Source organism: Pezoporus occidentalis, unplaced genomic scaffold (genome assembly GCF_034315485.1).
Source record: "Pezoporus occidentalis ecotype Australia unplaced genomic scaffold, CSIRO_AGI_Poc_V1 ctg13, whole genome shotgun sequence".
Classification (NCBI taxonomy): Eukaryota; Metazoa; Chordata; class Aves; order Psittaciformes; family Psittacidae; genus Pezoporus; species Pezoporus occidentalis.
This window is the reverse complement of record NW_026913103.1, coordinates 4,200,543-4,216,419: the sequence shown is the minus strand read 5'-3', so window position 1 is coordinate 4,216,419 and position 15,877 is coordinate 4,200,543. Positions and strand designations below refer to the sequence as shown.

Below are 15,877 nucleotides of genomic sequence, written 5' to 3'. Positions count from 1 at the left end.
CTTTTAAAAGGTCTATTTTGGTCATATGGAGGATAAAGAATGCCTTTCCATGTAAACAGGATTAAACCCTTCTCAAGAATACATCTTAGTTTGATTGATTTCACCCATTTATGTTAACCACAGGTATGACTAGTATGTAGGAACCCAAATGTTATCTGTCTGCAGCAAACCATGAATTCACACAAGTCAAAAAGTGGTTTTGGTAGGGAAGAGGGTATGTTTCTAGCCACTGAAGAAAACAAGAATTGTACAGATGTAAGATAAAGAATTAAAAAAAATATATTTTCCTAACAGTATTCCATTAATTTCACAGAAATATTTTTTAAAACATGGAATTATTTTATTTTGTTCCATCTAAAAGGATTTCATATGCGTAATATTCCAAGTTGTTTGTAAATATGCCGTTCCTGCACCACACGGGAACTTGGCTTCAGATTCAAATACTTAAATTCAGATGTTTACATGCAGGCATCCATTGGCAAGCCAGATGTGTAAGGTTTCCACCGACAGCAGTGTTCTGGACAACCCAGTCAGTGAAGCCTGTAGAACCATTCATTGTGTCCCAACGTAAATGTCAAGGGGTTGATCCATATTTGCCTGAAATTAGACACATACTGCTTTTTGTATAATGTTTAGCAAGGCATTCTGCTGCACCTTAATTTGCCACTCCAGAAGTACCCAGGTCTTCCAAAGGGGTGTTGTCTTGTGGATGTACTGTGTGAATGTCTGCTACATCCTGAGGTCCCTCAAATAGTGGTAGACACCTTAAGTTAAGGCAATCAAATTAAGATGTCAGTGACTAACCTCCAAGCACCACTGACTCCACAACAGGACCTCCCAAGCACCTATATTTACAGATCTAAATCTGTCTCAGTCTCAGATGAATTCTACCCTGAGAGATTGATCAGTCTCTTAAATACCACTGACCGACCTCTTGATAAAACGTTTTACCTTTTTTTACCATATGTTAATAACAGAAGTCAGTAAATTGCTGGAAATTCTTCTGGTAGAGTGGAAACATCAGTGTCATAACAATGTTTATGTATTCAATGTCCAGGATGAACTATTGGATTTTTCCAGAAAATGTGATAGTTACTTTGCAATGATAGTATTCTAATTCTACAAATATGGTATTCCAGAATACCAGGTCAGAAAATTTAGGAAATATCAGACTATAATGAAATATATTCTACAAATGAGAACAGATGATGAATACATCATGTCTCAGTGGGCAGACTGTGCCTAGAGCAAAGATAAAATTCTGTGATTATTCTACCAGTAACCATGTTATTAAAACTCTTTTAACTAGAGTCCATTTGAAAACAAAATTTTTCAATCGAAATTAAATTGTCTTTTACATTTCCATTAAGACTCAGAAGCATTCTCACATTCCTACCAGAAATAAACATGAAATACGTAGAATTTCTAAATCTATGCAAGACTAATTAATAAATCTAATCCAGAATTAAATAAAAAAATAATTGTGTTAGTTAGATTATAAGTTCTTGGAAGTTAATGAACTTAAGCAACTTGGTGGGTATCAGCATGCAATATCCACGGGGACTAACATAATGGAACAGTGATAGCTGGATCTCCTGACTGTCCAAAACACTGTAGAAAAAGCCTTGAAAGTGCTTTATTACATCAAAGCTCTTGATCCAGCCACTTAGCCAACATCATCTTTGCCAATTCCATTACCAAACTAGCCACCCATATGACTCCCTAAAAAAGAAAGTCTGCATAATACTGTCTCAAATAGTTCAGCACAAGTTTTGACAAATAATAAAGTGGTTTTCTGTATGCTTTGCCATGTGTGCATGCATAAGCCATTCCTTCCTAAGTTAAACAGTGTAACAAGTGCTAAAGGTAAAAGAATCATTATAGCGAACAAAAGAGTTTTTAAGCTTTTGACACAACTCATTCCCACATTTGCTCAAATGTCTCACATAAACGTATTTAACAACTAACAAAATGCAGGTTATATTCTGGGGTTATAGACATGTGAATGCCTTACTTTCCTAGAGCCCAACAGAATATTTTATTAAAGTTGTGTCTCATTTCACGGTAGTATCTGAACACTTTTCAAAGAATAGTTCCCTGCTTGGTGGAAAAAGAAAGCTTACAACGACATTAAAGTGTTCAAAGTAGATAATGGTATTACTGCAAGAGAGAAGAGAGCAAGAATTCAGTTTACAGCAGGGAAATAGAAGATGAAAGAGTGGTGATAAAAGTTGGTTTGATGAGATGCACTCCAACACCATTTCAAAACCACCACCTTGAAGAGTTCATGGAGGATAGCTGAGGCTTCAGAAGGCTGGCAAAGGAAATTCAAGGGTCTCCCATTGGAAAAATGAGGTAAATGGCAGTTACAGAATTACAGGTCAGCCAGCCTAAACCCAGGTGAGTACTAGAATGAAAATCCATGTTATTTGAAAACATTTAGAAAATAGCAAGGAGAGAAGTCACAGTCAATATATTATGGCAAATCCATCTAATTTCCTCCTGCAAAAGAAGTTTGGGCCTTATCAGTAAGGAAACACAGTGTTGTGTCACTTAATATCAACACACTTTCTGGCATTGTCCCACATCATATTTTCATAAATTAGAAATAAAAAACTAATACACAAAATATTTAAAAAAATAATAATAATCTGCAACTACAATGAAAAGCCTAGATCCAAACAATACAAACCTACAAGTGAACTAAACTATGCTTAGACCCATTTTCTAGCACAGACCATCCTATGTCCACATTGTTTAATTTTCTTCCCCTCCATACATGGTGACCATACAAGGTGTCTCTTGATCAGCCTACGTGGTCTCTGGTCCATGTCAACCTCACCCATGCTCAAACATTGCTATAGAAAATGTTAGCTTTCTTGCACCAAAATCGCAGCCATGGCTGTTCTAACAGTTCATAAATATCACAAATGACTGAGTCCCGATTCCAGGACCATTTCCTGGCATGCTTAATTTGCTCATATAAATGTGCCTAGAGACTAAATTATCAGAGAATAATTGCCAAGCTGGAAACCTCAAGGAGCATCCAGAGGAACCTCTGCTTGATCTACAGTTGTTACCCTTAGGATCTCAATCACAGAGAGAACTGCCATTGAAACTGCAAGTGATGCTGGAGTAAAGAAGAGCAGGGAAGGCACAGGAATGCTGGAGTCAACTTTGGGATGGGCAGAATGGGAAGTCTGATCGATCTTCACAAAATTAAGAGTTGACATTAAAAAAAATACTATGCAGCTCAGTAAGAGCCCTGTTATGTGCTTGTCTAGGCACAGAAGTTCAGCTGGGTAGCAGCTCTCCAGAAAACAAAGTGAAGGTTAAAATGACCCACTAATCATGCAAATTTATGTTCGGGATCATCATTCAGTAATTGCAAAAGATAGGGTCAGTCTCATGGAAATATCTCTGAGTCCACATCACTGCAGCCAGGTCACTGTGTCCCAATGCTCTATTGCGAGGGACCCTGGGGCAAACTGACCCAGTGGAACATGAGACGATACTCCCAGGTTTGCTGAGGTCTTCAAATCAGATCTCCCTCTGCTTGGTAGGAACACCCGGTGCCACACTAGTTCTTGACATAACTACCTTTTCAAGGCATTTATTTTCCTACTATCTACCCACTGTTCTTTGACCCCTTTAACACCTTTTCAGGAATCTGTGCTTCTCAGTCAGCATCTCATTCCCTTTCCCCAGGTCATCCTCAGTGCCCAGCAGCTTTGTGGTTCCATTAGACCTAGCTAGCTCTAAGACACCACAGCATACAAACAAAAGAGACGGGAACTGAAGCATAGGTAACTACAGACTATGTCTGGTCTTCTGCATCAATTAGCTCCTGGCTTGCCAGAAAATTACACATTTCAGTGACTGCATAGCATATTCCAAGCTATTAAGCAGATCTGTCATTAACAATTATTAAATAGCAGCTCAAAGAATGCTATTTATTTGATTTCAGAAATTCATTTGTGCAGAGAATTGGGTTGTCTGGGCTCCAGTCCTAATGTATTTAGCACACCCCAATGCCTTAAAATCCTGGCCTCCGTCATCCATAGCTCCCTAGCAAGTGACCAGTTCCAATGGAAAGCCACCATTCATGCAGACCTTGTGCTAAATGGAGCTGGATCACAAGTGGTGTTTAGCTGCTGCTGGGAGCTATGAAATACCCCAAGCTCCACAGTTTAGCCATAACCCCAGTGACCCTTCATTTGTGCACATGGGGAATATGCCTAAAATCACTCAGCAAGCCAAGAATGAAATCCACACAGTCTGATTCCCAGATGACTAAAAAAATCTCTTAAGTCAGATGTAACTGTACCTAGGCTCATATACTCTTCAGATCATTAAGCACCAATCAATGTTTTTTTGTGGTGTAGAAATCACAAGAAGACTGATGAGCCAGAAGTTATTGTAAAAAAACATTTTATCGATTCATTCCCATTCCACCCATACCAAGCTTGACTCAAACTATGAAGTTTTCTGCAGAACCAAAAAAGAAATTTGCAGAACCTTCCATGGTATTCACTGATACCACTCAAGTTTAGGAAAGTCCAACCTAAGAAATATCACTTAACTATCTTTCAGCAAGATGTATCCTACCTGGATGCATCAGTTAAATTTTATTGACAGATCACATAGATATTGTTTAGAATATAGTAAAATGGTGTTTGTTCACAGCATTTAGTCTATAAACAACATAAGATCTACAAATAATCTTAAATTCTGAGGTTGCTGAAATCATTTGTATGTATTTCACTATGTTGTTTGCAGCATAAGCTGTATTTAAAATGGAGGATCCTGTGAATAAGTTACTATTGCAAAAACAATCATCTACATTTCAAAGGCACACATTCTGCCAGAAATGGCTAATACTGGATAGTTGATAAACCTGGTAGCTAATAAACATCACTTACATTCAGTTATTAATCGAGCCCTGACATAAAATCCCTTTTCTTGCAAAGTGTGGTTTTGCATGAAATAGAAAAAAATAACAGGTGGAAGGAGTGGCAAGCATCATCAGTGACTGACAGGCTGTGGCAATATACATTAAAACTATTCTGAATTACTATTTCTTCTGTTGTACGGAATTCAATGTTTTCTGTTTCTTTGTAAGAAAACTGTATTTTACATCAAATAGGAAACATATGTTCTTCCTTGTTTATACAAATATTTTTTGGTAGGACTAGTAATTCATATAATTCATGCAACTTCCAGAAAACATTCAACTTCAGACCTTTTCCTGTGGTCATTCAGAGAAAGCAGAACATTTTACAGATATCAGGCTGACAGCTACTGAGAATGTTTTCCTTTCTTGAAAAATAAATACAAAGGACAAAAAAAAAGCCCAGATTGAGGCAAAATAGGAGTAAGCATTTCTTCAGCTCTTCAACATAGATGTCTCATTCAATGTATCAGACTCCTTATAGTGCTTGAGAAATCTGCTGGAGAGGAATTCACTGGTTCAACAATGAATTGTTTCTTTCCATAGATGGAGCACACAGGCGGAGAACTCTGACCCTTGTGCATTTTGGTTTTGAAAGCTTATGAACAGTCTGGTAGGATTCTTTATTTTGCTTCCTGTTCCTAGAGTGAGATAAAACTGCTATGGTCCTTTTGTTGCTGCAACAGGACAATCTGTTCTATGCGAGAAGAGGGGGGAAATACCGCAGTGGCAAATCTGCCAGCAGCACCAATCAATGCACTGCAGAGTGGGAAGGAAAAAATGTAGTCCAAGTTCAGATGAGCATCACTTGACAGTAGGAGTGGCTCAGCCATCAACCCCCTGGGCCACAGGAGGTTGTGTTTGCCTGGCAAGCTGCCCATAGAGCACCTTTTTATCTCTAAGAACAAAATTCCTCAGATACATGTGATGGATGGAGTGTAATCAGCTCTTCAGTAGTTTTTTCAGCTTTAACTGCACTCTGTTTCCATTACATCTTCATAGAGCTGACCAGGGTTTAGCAACCCTCAGGGTATGGCAGTGTGAAAATACTGTTTGACATTAATTGACTTTCCTTGTTGGTATTCCCAGCAGATAATAAAACTTTCCAATAACATTTACTTGAAATCTCACAGCAACACAAATGCAGCGTTAGGTCCAGATGGGGTCTGCTGCATCACATTCAAATTGCTGCTGATCAAGAACTAACTGAAAAATCACACCTAGACAAATGGCACATCAACATACCCAGAATTTAAGGGAAACAAATGCTGATACAATGTCTGCAAATTCTAAGCTGTCTGATTAGTCAGATCATGGGGCCAAAGAATCTAACTCAAACCTTTAAAGCATGCACTTTGCAGAGGAAAGACATTGCCATTAAAAAAGCCTCCCTATTTGAGTCTGGATTAGAAGCCACTCACTTCCCACTGAGTTCCCATAAATACAAAATCATCAGTAGCATAACTTGCAGCTATTTTCTTATAAACATGAGTTATTTAAGATATATTTTCTGGCATTACAAAGGTGTCTTCCTTTGTTACACGCTATTAAAACACAAAACATAACACACATATGTAAGTATGTATGCTTTACAGTAATTTTTGTTTTACAGTAATTTTTGTTGTGACATCCAAGAAGTCAACATGTTGGAGATCATACCATCTGAGCAAAAAGTTGTTACAGAAAGATATATATGCTGAAAAATAAATTGTGACTGGCTTCTCTGTCCTTGTATACAAGTCAGAATTGACTAAATCATTTTATCAGTCTAATAACCTTGCTGAAGTGTTTCAGATGAGCAGCGATGTGTCAGAATAGTGCCAGGACCAGATTTTCAGCATCCCTGGCAGTGTTCAAGGGCAGGTTGGGTGGAGTCTTGGGTGACATGGTCTAGTGTGAGGTATCCCTGCCCATGGCAGGGGGTTGGAACTTGATGATCCTAAGGTCCTTTCCAACCCTAACTATTCTATGATTCTATAACTGCAGTTTCAGAAGACTTAGCTCCACAGTGAATCCACAGAGGCCTGCCATGAACAGAAGTCCTGGAAATACCAGGGCAGAGCTGATGCAGCTGCTTTTAGCATCGTTTCAAGGTATGGTTTAGCTCTTTGGACTCCTGTTACAGTTGAGATACTGTAGAATTTCTAAACATTTGGTCGTATACCTCATGCTGGTTCCTATAACATGACAAGCTCTGCTTATCTCAGATAGATGACAGCTTGGCTGTGGTTTGAATGCAACATGGGGCTGTATTAGCATACACGGACAAATAACAAAAGAAGAAATTTAGGAAGAGGAACAAAAAAAAAAAAAAAATAGGAATCTAGTACAATCATACCCGTGTAGGCTTCCTCCTTGGTCAAAGGAGAACTGCTGCCTGGCTTATGGCGAGTTGAGATGAAGTACTTCATGGGAGGGCCTCTGCCTCTATAGCAACAGTGAAGAGAGCCTGGACAACTAATTTTCAGTGGATATTTTTAGATGGCTGGAAATAGTGAGATGCATCCCCCCTCCTGGTCTAATAATTTCTGGCATAGAAGAACTCACAGCGAGTCTATGCAGGAGGGTCCTAAGAAAGAGCTCAGGAGTGTGCAGTGGGACCCTACCCTAAATTCAGTATTCAGATGAGAGAGGAGTGAAAATGGAAGAACAATTGAGTAACATATTCCTTTCTGCACATGATCTGTTTCAAAGCTGAAATACAACTCAAGAGCACCACCAAGTGACTGCAGACTAAAAGTGTATTTTAAACGTAGCTGCGGTGTATACTCAAAGGTTTTCCCTTCGGGTATTTTCAGACATCCACACTCATTCTTTTCGATGCCTAGTATTACACACTAGTAGCAATCATTCTCTAAACTGATCCCACACTGACTTCATTCCTCTAGCACTATTTACAATATAGATTTAAGACAAAAAGGCTAAAAACTAGAAAAAAAAATTCAGCATGTCACAAAAACATTTTTTTTCTGGTCTTGCAAGACATTACAACACTGTGTACAGCACTGAGGTAGGTATCAGTTTATCCTGTGGTTGGCTGGGAATCTGGAAAAAAACTACAGAGAAATTCCCAAATCTGAAGGAAACTCCCAGAGTACTATTCTCTCACTTCTAACTACTCTTTTCTGTAATATTAGTTTGGCTGCTTTCAACAAGTAAAGAAAACTTCAGCAAACTGACAGAACATTTAATGGAAAATCCATGGAAAGCAGTCTTATGCATGTGGGCAGTTCAGTTTCCTCTCCTTTAATGCTACCTGAGGGAATCAGTTAGCTACTTGCTGTGTTTTGACCTCATTGAATTCTCATGAAGTCATGTTGTGAGAGCCTAACACTGCTGCTCTTAATAAAAATGGCTTGTACTATATATTTGTTGATGAATAAATAAATCCAAAAACTAATGAGAGTACAGACCTAAAAAGTAACTTTGTTATATCCCTAATGGCAAGAAAAGCAAATTTCATTTTTGCCAAGTTCTGCATCTCACTATCACAGATAAAAGTCTAAGGCACTTTTCATTTCTTATACAATGAGATTCACTGAATAATATCACTTTGAAAATGTAGGCACCTGGCAAGAAAATGCTGTTAACAAAACAAAAAAGGAAAGAGCAAATTTAAGTTTGTAGGGTTCAAATCCTGCTATCCTTGTCCTGAGCAAAATAAACTCTTCCTTTCTTGGCTTTGCTCATAGTTTTTGTGAAGCATATCACCTTTGTAGCAGTTCCTGGAGAGGCAGCCTCCTTACTACGAAATCTATCACAGTTATTTACCAGCTACTGTCAGTCCTCACTAAGTCTGACCAAACAATGTTATACACAGGTGTGAGAGGAAAACAGACTCGGCTGGAAGCAGAAAGGAGGACAGCTTAGAGCTATTCAGCTCTCTGGGCAAATAAAGGTCAAAACATACTGAAGGCAAAGTTTGACTTAGTCAGTCCCTAGTCTTGAACTGTAGAAAGCTTATTTCATAACCATTGCATAGCCATATTATATGTGTAGCCCAGATGCAAAATCCCTGTTCTCTTTGTATTGTAACTCTCCCAGCAAAGCAAGTACAGAAGATAACTCTTAATTGAATGCTACAGATTATCTTAGCCTGCAGTGAAAGCATCTAAATCTGTAGTACAGTAACTTAGATTTGCCACATGCTTAAAGCACATCCATGGAATTACTGTGGCTCAGATGACATGTAATAACTTGTCAAACTCCACCAATTTGGATGGCGGTCTGAAGCCTAAGGCTGTTTTTCTGTGACTTATCCAGTTGGGCACAGAGCTTGGGAGGAGCTGCCAACCTCTCCTGACAAAGATGGCACAGTCAGAAGGGCATTACTTGTCATGCACACTAGAAATGGGGGAGAAATACTATGACATTTTCATTTTTCTTCCATGTTCCAAACAGAGCATACTGAGAAAATCTCCTGCATAAGAAACACAACTGACACACTCTATGAAATCACTTGGTATCCTGCTCACTTCTGATTTAATTAACTCAGCTGGACTTTGCCATCCAAATATGAAAAACGTTGACTTTATTATGCTGGAAAGTGAGAAATGAATAAGCAACAATGAGAACTTGGCAAATTGCAAGCAGACATGGTCCAAACCTCCTGCACTGTCCCAGCAACACTGACTTGCAGCAGTGTGCCCTGAGGCTGCCAATAATGATGAATTTTGGCGTTCCCCAGTTATTTTTATATGGGCAAAACAATTCCATTCATTTCTTTTTGTGGCCTTCTTAGAGCTTGTGTCAAAATCTCCCATTCTGAAAACTCTCAGGAGGAAAAGTTGATTCCTGAAATGTTGGTCATAAAACCTTGCTAAACATTGCTCTGGCAGTGGAAAACTCATCCTTAAACTCTATATTGCCCCAAAGTACAATTATCAAATGATAATCATCGAATCATAGAATCACAGAATGGTTCAGGTCAGAAGGGACCTTAAAGATAATTTAGTTCCAACCCCACTGCCATGGGCAGAGACACCTTCCACTAGAACAGGTTGCTCAAAGCCTCATCCAGCATAGCCTTAAACACTTAAACACAGTTAATATGGACAATCAGTAATATGGATACTACATTCCTCCTTTTAGGCCATACTCTAGACCTAAATGCTAACTTAAATTTGTACCTTGAAGAGGAATCATATTTAGTCTGCCAAACACTGCTTAGGGCAAGAACAATGTAAATCTCTCAACTTCGTCTTACATCTTGATGTTCAGACACAGAAACTTTCCCTCTCAGCCTGACTTCAACAGAAGCTTACTGCTAGTCAGCTCTTTTCTTGGTTCTTTCCAGCAGATTGTCCTGGCAGAGCAACCTGTTTAATTCTTAAACATCTATCCAGATACTTCTACCTCCTTTTCTCAGTAAATTGATTCAAAGGGGGTTTGTAGTTAAGGTCTTAGTAGTGTATTATTACTTCTGCATAAAATGTTCCACTCCACTCCCTCCCCTCTCCTTTCTGTCCTCTCAGTCTGCAGTACCAGTGTCTACCTGCAGGTGCCTGGCATTTCCCTAACCTCAGGTAGCACCAATTTGTAGTATTAATCTGTCCAGCTCTTCTGGAGAGTGCTGTCACCACGTTTCCCCACTCTCCCTGTTTTCTGCACTCTCCTCTGTTACCATGGATGAGCTGAGCAGTGCAAGTATGACCCTTTGGATCTACTTGAGCCGATCAAGTGTTTCAATATCATCTCTTTCAGCAGCTTCTCCAGCGATACCATCTCTGTTTTTCCATCCATCTCTCATATTTTTGCTATACCTTTTGTTTTATGCATCCTTCTTACTGGTTTTCTTTCCGGAGTTGATCTGAGAAACTGCTACTTGTTGTAGCTGCTTTCCCCTCTAGCACACTTATGCATTACTTTGTTTATCCAGATTCTAGATTTGATCACCTGCGGAAGGGCAGCATTTACTGCAGCAGTATAACCACATCTATCCAGTCTTTAGGGGTCTGGACATTGTATTTACAGTCTTCTGACAGCCCATCTCAACATTTCAGACAGCTCTGAGGTCTGGTCCTGGCACTATGACAGCACTTTCTGGAGTGCCCAAACAAGTCTCACAGCTCCTAAAAAATTCATAATGCAGCAAAGTAAAGATTATGCATCCGAGGATGGCACCCAGTCAACTGTGTGTTTCTAAGGGACAGTTCTGAGTTAGGTTTTCCTGGCCTCAAAAAGAGGGTCTGATGGCCAACAGCTTCTCCTTTAGGAGCCTACTTGATTCCTCTTGGTCTCCCAGTTTATCACACCAAGTCAAGATGCAGCATCTTGGGGCAGTGGAGTTCGTCTCCATCTTCCCTTATGGAGCAGGTACCATTCTTGGGGCTTTGTAAATCAGCATTTTAACTGCTGAGCCAGTAACTTCATTCAAGTTGTCTGCTGGTGTGTGACATTTCCAAATTGTCATTTTCAAGACTGATTTCAAGACTGGAGAGAAACAATCTGCTGTAGACTTGACATTTCTGTCAGAAGACACAAATTTTCCTCTTCACAGATGCCTCCCTAGATTTATTAAAACTTGTTCCTTTTTTTAGTCACTTTTGATTACCTTTTAACCAGCCGCTTTTCCTCATTGCAAAAGTAGTACTATACCTCGAGTTTCATTTCTGGACCACTTTTGTCATTGCAGGCTTTGTACTAATGTTTTGGAGACCTACTGCTACCATTTGCAGTAGTTTTCTCTTAGTCTTTGCTCAGTCTTTCCTCCACCTCTCAGTGCTTGTCCCAAATAATCCTTCCACAACAGAGACATTTTTAAATGAATCCCTGGGTTGAAACACTTCTTGGGTTTCTGTACAAGAATACGATGATGGTTCATCTCTTCATTCACAGTCTACAAAACTACTGTGGGTCCTTCAAAGAAAGATCTTCACCCAGCCATTATTCTTTCAACTAAGCTGAAGCAGCCTTAGCCTGAGGTAAAACCCACACTACATAGTTTCTAGGACTGTGGGAACATATAAGCCTTCCTATTATTTTAAGGACACTCTTCAGGGAAAGGGGTTTCAGAATAAATCCCCAAGACAGCTTACATACAGCAATTATTAGCAACACGTTTTCTAGCAGATTCTTTCCAGTGAGTGGTGAAAAAAAATTACAAGAGCCTTGGATTCTTTTCTGTTGTTGTTACTGAGCAGTATTTTCAGAATAGAGTAAACTTTTCTGTACTTCCTAACCCTGGAAACAAATCCAGAAAGAAAATGATGTGAAAGGAAGCAATACATTTTTGGTCAAAGGAAGAGCCCAAAATATCTGTGTTGAGAATGTCTTCTCCCAGATGATTTTATATGCAAAGCCTAAACTTGCTATCTAGCTGAAAGGAAATGTGACTTTGCAGCAAGTTGAACAAATTTGAAGCCAAAATCATTGTTATTTCCCAACTGTTAAAGGCACCTGGACTATTATGTGAGAAGAGTTAAAGCTTTCGATTAACCCTCTAATCTAGGGCTCATGAAACAGCAGAATGGCACAGGGATAGAGCAGGGCTGGGTTGTCTCTTTTGTTGTTTTAACTGCTTGATTACTGTGTTCCCAAAGACCCAAGAGAAATAATTAGCACCAGCAGACAGACTAAAGATCCTGGACTAGCTGAAAAACAAAGAGGACCTACCTGAGAGGTCACAGCTCATATAAACTGTTGCTGCTACAGGGAAAATCCCCCCCAGTTGTTTGAAGGCAAGTGTTAGGCTAGAACAAAGTAAAAAAACAGTTTTTCAGTGAACCTCTTTAAATAAGAGTATGTTCCAACTCATGAATAACTACAGAGAACCAAAGGTGTTGTATCATATCTTCCAGCACACATCATGTGTTAAGTCTCAATAGGCAGATTTATCCAATTTTGTTTGATCTCTGCTGTCTGGAACACACTACACCTGTGAGACAGACCCCATGTGCAAAGCAGGATTTGTAAATGAAAGCCAAATGTGGCTGGAAATAGCGCCTGCAAGTCAGAACATGTATCTAGATAGCGCTTTCCCCCAGACTTTTGCTGCTGATTTCTTTAGGCTCCTTTTGAGTGAGCTACACATACATGACTCCTTGGGGCTCATTACTGACAATTTTCTTGGCACTAACCTTCGGTCAAGACCAAGACACTCAACTTACTAACTACCTATTTACACCTCTCTCTTATACCAGCCACTTCTCTTAGAAATAAAGGTTTGATTTGTACAGCTCAGTCACAGCATCTTCTCGGGAAAGATGAGGCATCAGTATTTGTAATTCAACGTGTTCCTTTCATTACCAGCATGAGCGCTGGCCACCAGAAAACTTCCCTTGGTCTCTCCCAGAACCATTATTATGAAGCATGTCTTGAGGCCCACCTCCTAGCAGAACAGGAGGGTATTTAATATGAGGAGGTACATTTCTCAAGTTTCACTCTGCAAGGAAGGTGAGGGTTTGAAGTTTTATGACTGAGGGGGCTCTTTTTTCTTTCCTATTTTGTCCATATCTTGCAAACCCAAATCTGATACACACATTTTTTTCTCTTGCCAAGTGATTATCTGTCTCCAAATAATCCAGTATTAAAAGTGTAGGAGCTATGCAAGCCTATGAAGTTCAGCAGCAAGTACTGGCTGCAAATTACTTGTACAAAAAAAAAAACTTTTTCAGGAAAAAAAAATTTAAATATGACTTTTTTTAATTCACAGTTTCATCTAAATGTGAAGAAATCACAACTGATCACCAGGAAAAGGCTTCAACACACACGTCCTGGCAGATTTATACAATATTGACCAGGTGTTTTCTGTGTGCTATTCAAAAGAGCTGGCTCCCTCCAAACCTTAACTACCCTTGTTATCGTGGTCACATGTGTATGTGAATGGGAATCTCAATCTTCTGAAAATTCAGGTTCTAATTCAGCAGGGTGATTGCAAGGACACGCCTCCTAATATCATATATTTGCAGCTAGGGATAAAGTACCATTCTAATCTGGGGTCTAGATAATTTCTCTTATTGCATTCCATGCCACAGGTAAATCCTGTGTATTTTTGTTGGAACAGAATCAATACTGAAGAAGGCTCAAGCAATACTGATGAAGATACAAGCAGCAGAATACACTGAAAGAATCCAGACCAAAGCCTTTAGAAACTGATGGCCACATTTTCTTGTGATACAATTGCCATAAATTCCACAGAAGTCAACTCAGCAGTGAAAGTCAATGTCAGAAATTTACAGTATCACAGCATTTGTCACATGTGGTAGGAAGAATATCCTTTTCTGTAGGCATTACCTTTGGTTTTTTGGCCTTTGCTTGGAACACCTGCAGCCCAAAATGAATGATTTTTGAGAGCAGGACAATCACAGACATGTTGTTAAAGGCCATGTTTCATGGAATACACCCCATTTGTCTTCACATGTTGGTATCAGGGAGAAAGACGTTTACTTCAGCTGTGTAAAATATCACAGAAAGACATCTGCTGCTGCATACACACACCTCAGCTAGATAAGGTGCTCGTTTCTCTGTCTCTAAAAAATCAGTAACATCATGAGCTGAAGGGGGAGGTGTGAGGGGTGGAGGAGTTAGGGGGGATTAAACTCTTTTTATGTGCTATTCAGATATTGCTTAAAATGTTTTAAAGATCTGGTGAATCAAAGGTCAGATGGGGGTTAGATGTGGTAGTGGAAAATTATCTGGCTGGCATAGTCCATGGAATGTGTTGCAATGGCTCTGAAAAACTCTGGAAATCCAAAGCTGAGGAATTTTATAGAAATTAAGGAGTTATTGGCAACATCCTTGACAGAAGACAGCTCAGTGGAAATATCCTCATCCTGGAAAACTCCTGAGACGTTTCTGGCTCATTTGTTTTCATTGCATGGAAATAGACTGACATCTAGTGGATATGGTCCTCTTAGGAATGCTGGGCCTAACCAGGACTGTGAAGAAATTGATACAATCTTTTCTTTTCTTTGTTAGTTTTGTTTGGTTTGTGGGGTTTTGTGTTTGTTTTTTTTTAATGGAAAAGAACATTTTTGACTAGGCAAAAACTTTCCTGGAAATTTTTCTCTTGCTTTTTTCATAGGAAACCACAATTCTTTAATCACTTGCCATTTCGAAGCATTTCCCCTCAACATTTAATATTTTTGGCTGAAACCTAACCTGCAGTTTTCTTTTTTTGATTAAATTTTAATTTTTTTCAGTTTTGCATTGAAATTTTCCAAGCAGCTACATCCCTAATCTCTGTCCCTGTGAGACATCCATTGCTGCTCCACTGTGTAAATCTTCCTCTTGGATGGTTCAGGGAAACAGAGCAAAGGTCTGCTCCGCACAGAGGAGTCACAGTTGTACAACTGATGGTTTGCCTTTGCTTACACCCACAAGCAATCTTAGTTAATGTCCTTTCAGTTTGGACCGAGGACAGAACTCCCAGCCTGGGTGCCTGTGAAAAGGTGAGGATTTATCCCTCCGGGAGATGTTCATGGGCAGAGCAGGATGATGAAACCCATTTCTCAGCAGGTGGTGTGTGGCAAGAGCAGGGCCAGGGCACAGCATTCCCTGGATATCTGCTTTACCCAAGAAAGACACAAAGAAATTAAATCCTCTGTTTCTCCCTCCCAGTCCCTTCCCCAGGTGCTCAGTTTCTTTTCCCTTTGTTCTGTGCTACTGATCTGCCATTCCCCTTCACCCTCCAGATGTGATTAATCTCTTTGCTTTCTAAAGGGCTTTCCCTCTCAAAGCCCTTCTCTAGGAGGGGATTATCTGAGCCCCCCAGCCACCCCACTGGGGCAAGACTGGACCACCCCTACAGGCACCCCTGGAGAGGATCCCAACACGTGCCATCAGAGTGAAGCTCAGCTTCCCTGACATCGTGAACAGAAATAGTTTGGGTTTTTCTGTTTTCCAGTGGGCATTTTGCTGTGTTAAACCACAGGGGAGACTAGGCAAGGGAAAGGGAGAAAAGTCAGCAGAGCTGGAAGATAAAGG

General features: G+C 39.7%; 1 long non-coding RNA gene across 2 annotated transcripts; it reads right to left on the bottom strand.

The window, feature by feature from the left end:
• Positions 1 to 602: 602 nt before the first annotated feature.
• On the bottom strand, positions 603 to 13,386 carry LOC134158325 (uncharacterized). Of its 2 annotated transcripts, none has more exons than XR_009962718.1 (3): positions 12,566 to 13,386; positions 10,739 to 11,022; positions 603 to 764 (listed from the first exon to the last, which is right to left on the bottom strand). It is a non-coding gene; the product is annotated as an uncharacterized LOC134158325 (long non-coding RNA). The 2 variants fall into 2 exon arrangements; XR_009962717.1 differs by having other exon boundaries at positions 10,847 to 11,022; positions 12,566 to 13,375.
• Between the last annotated feature and the right edge of the window lie 2,491 nt (positions 13,387 to 15,877).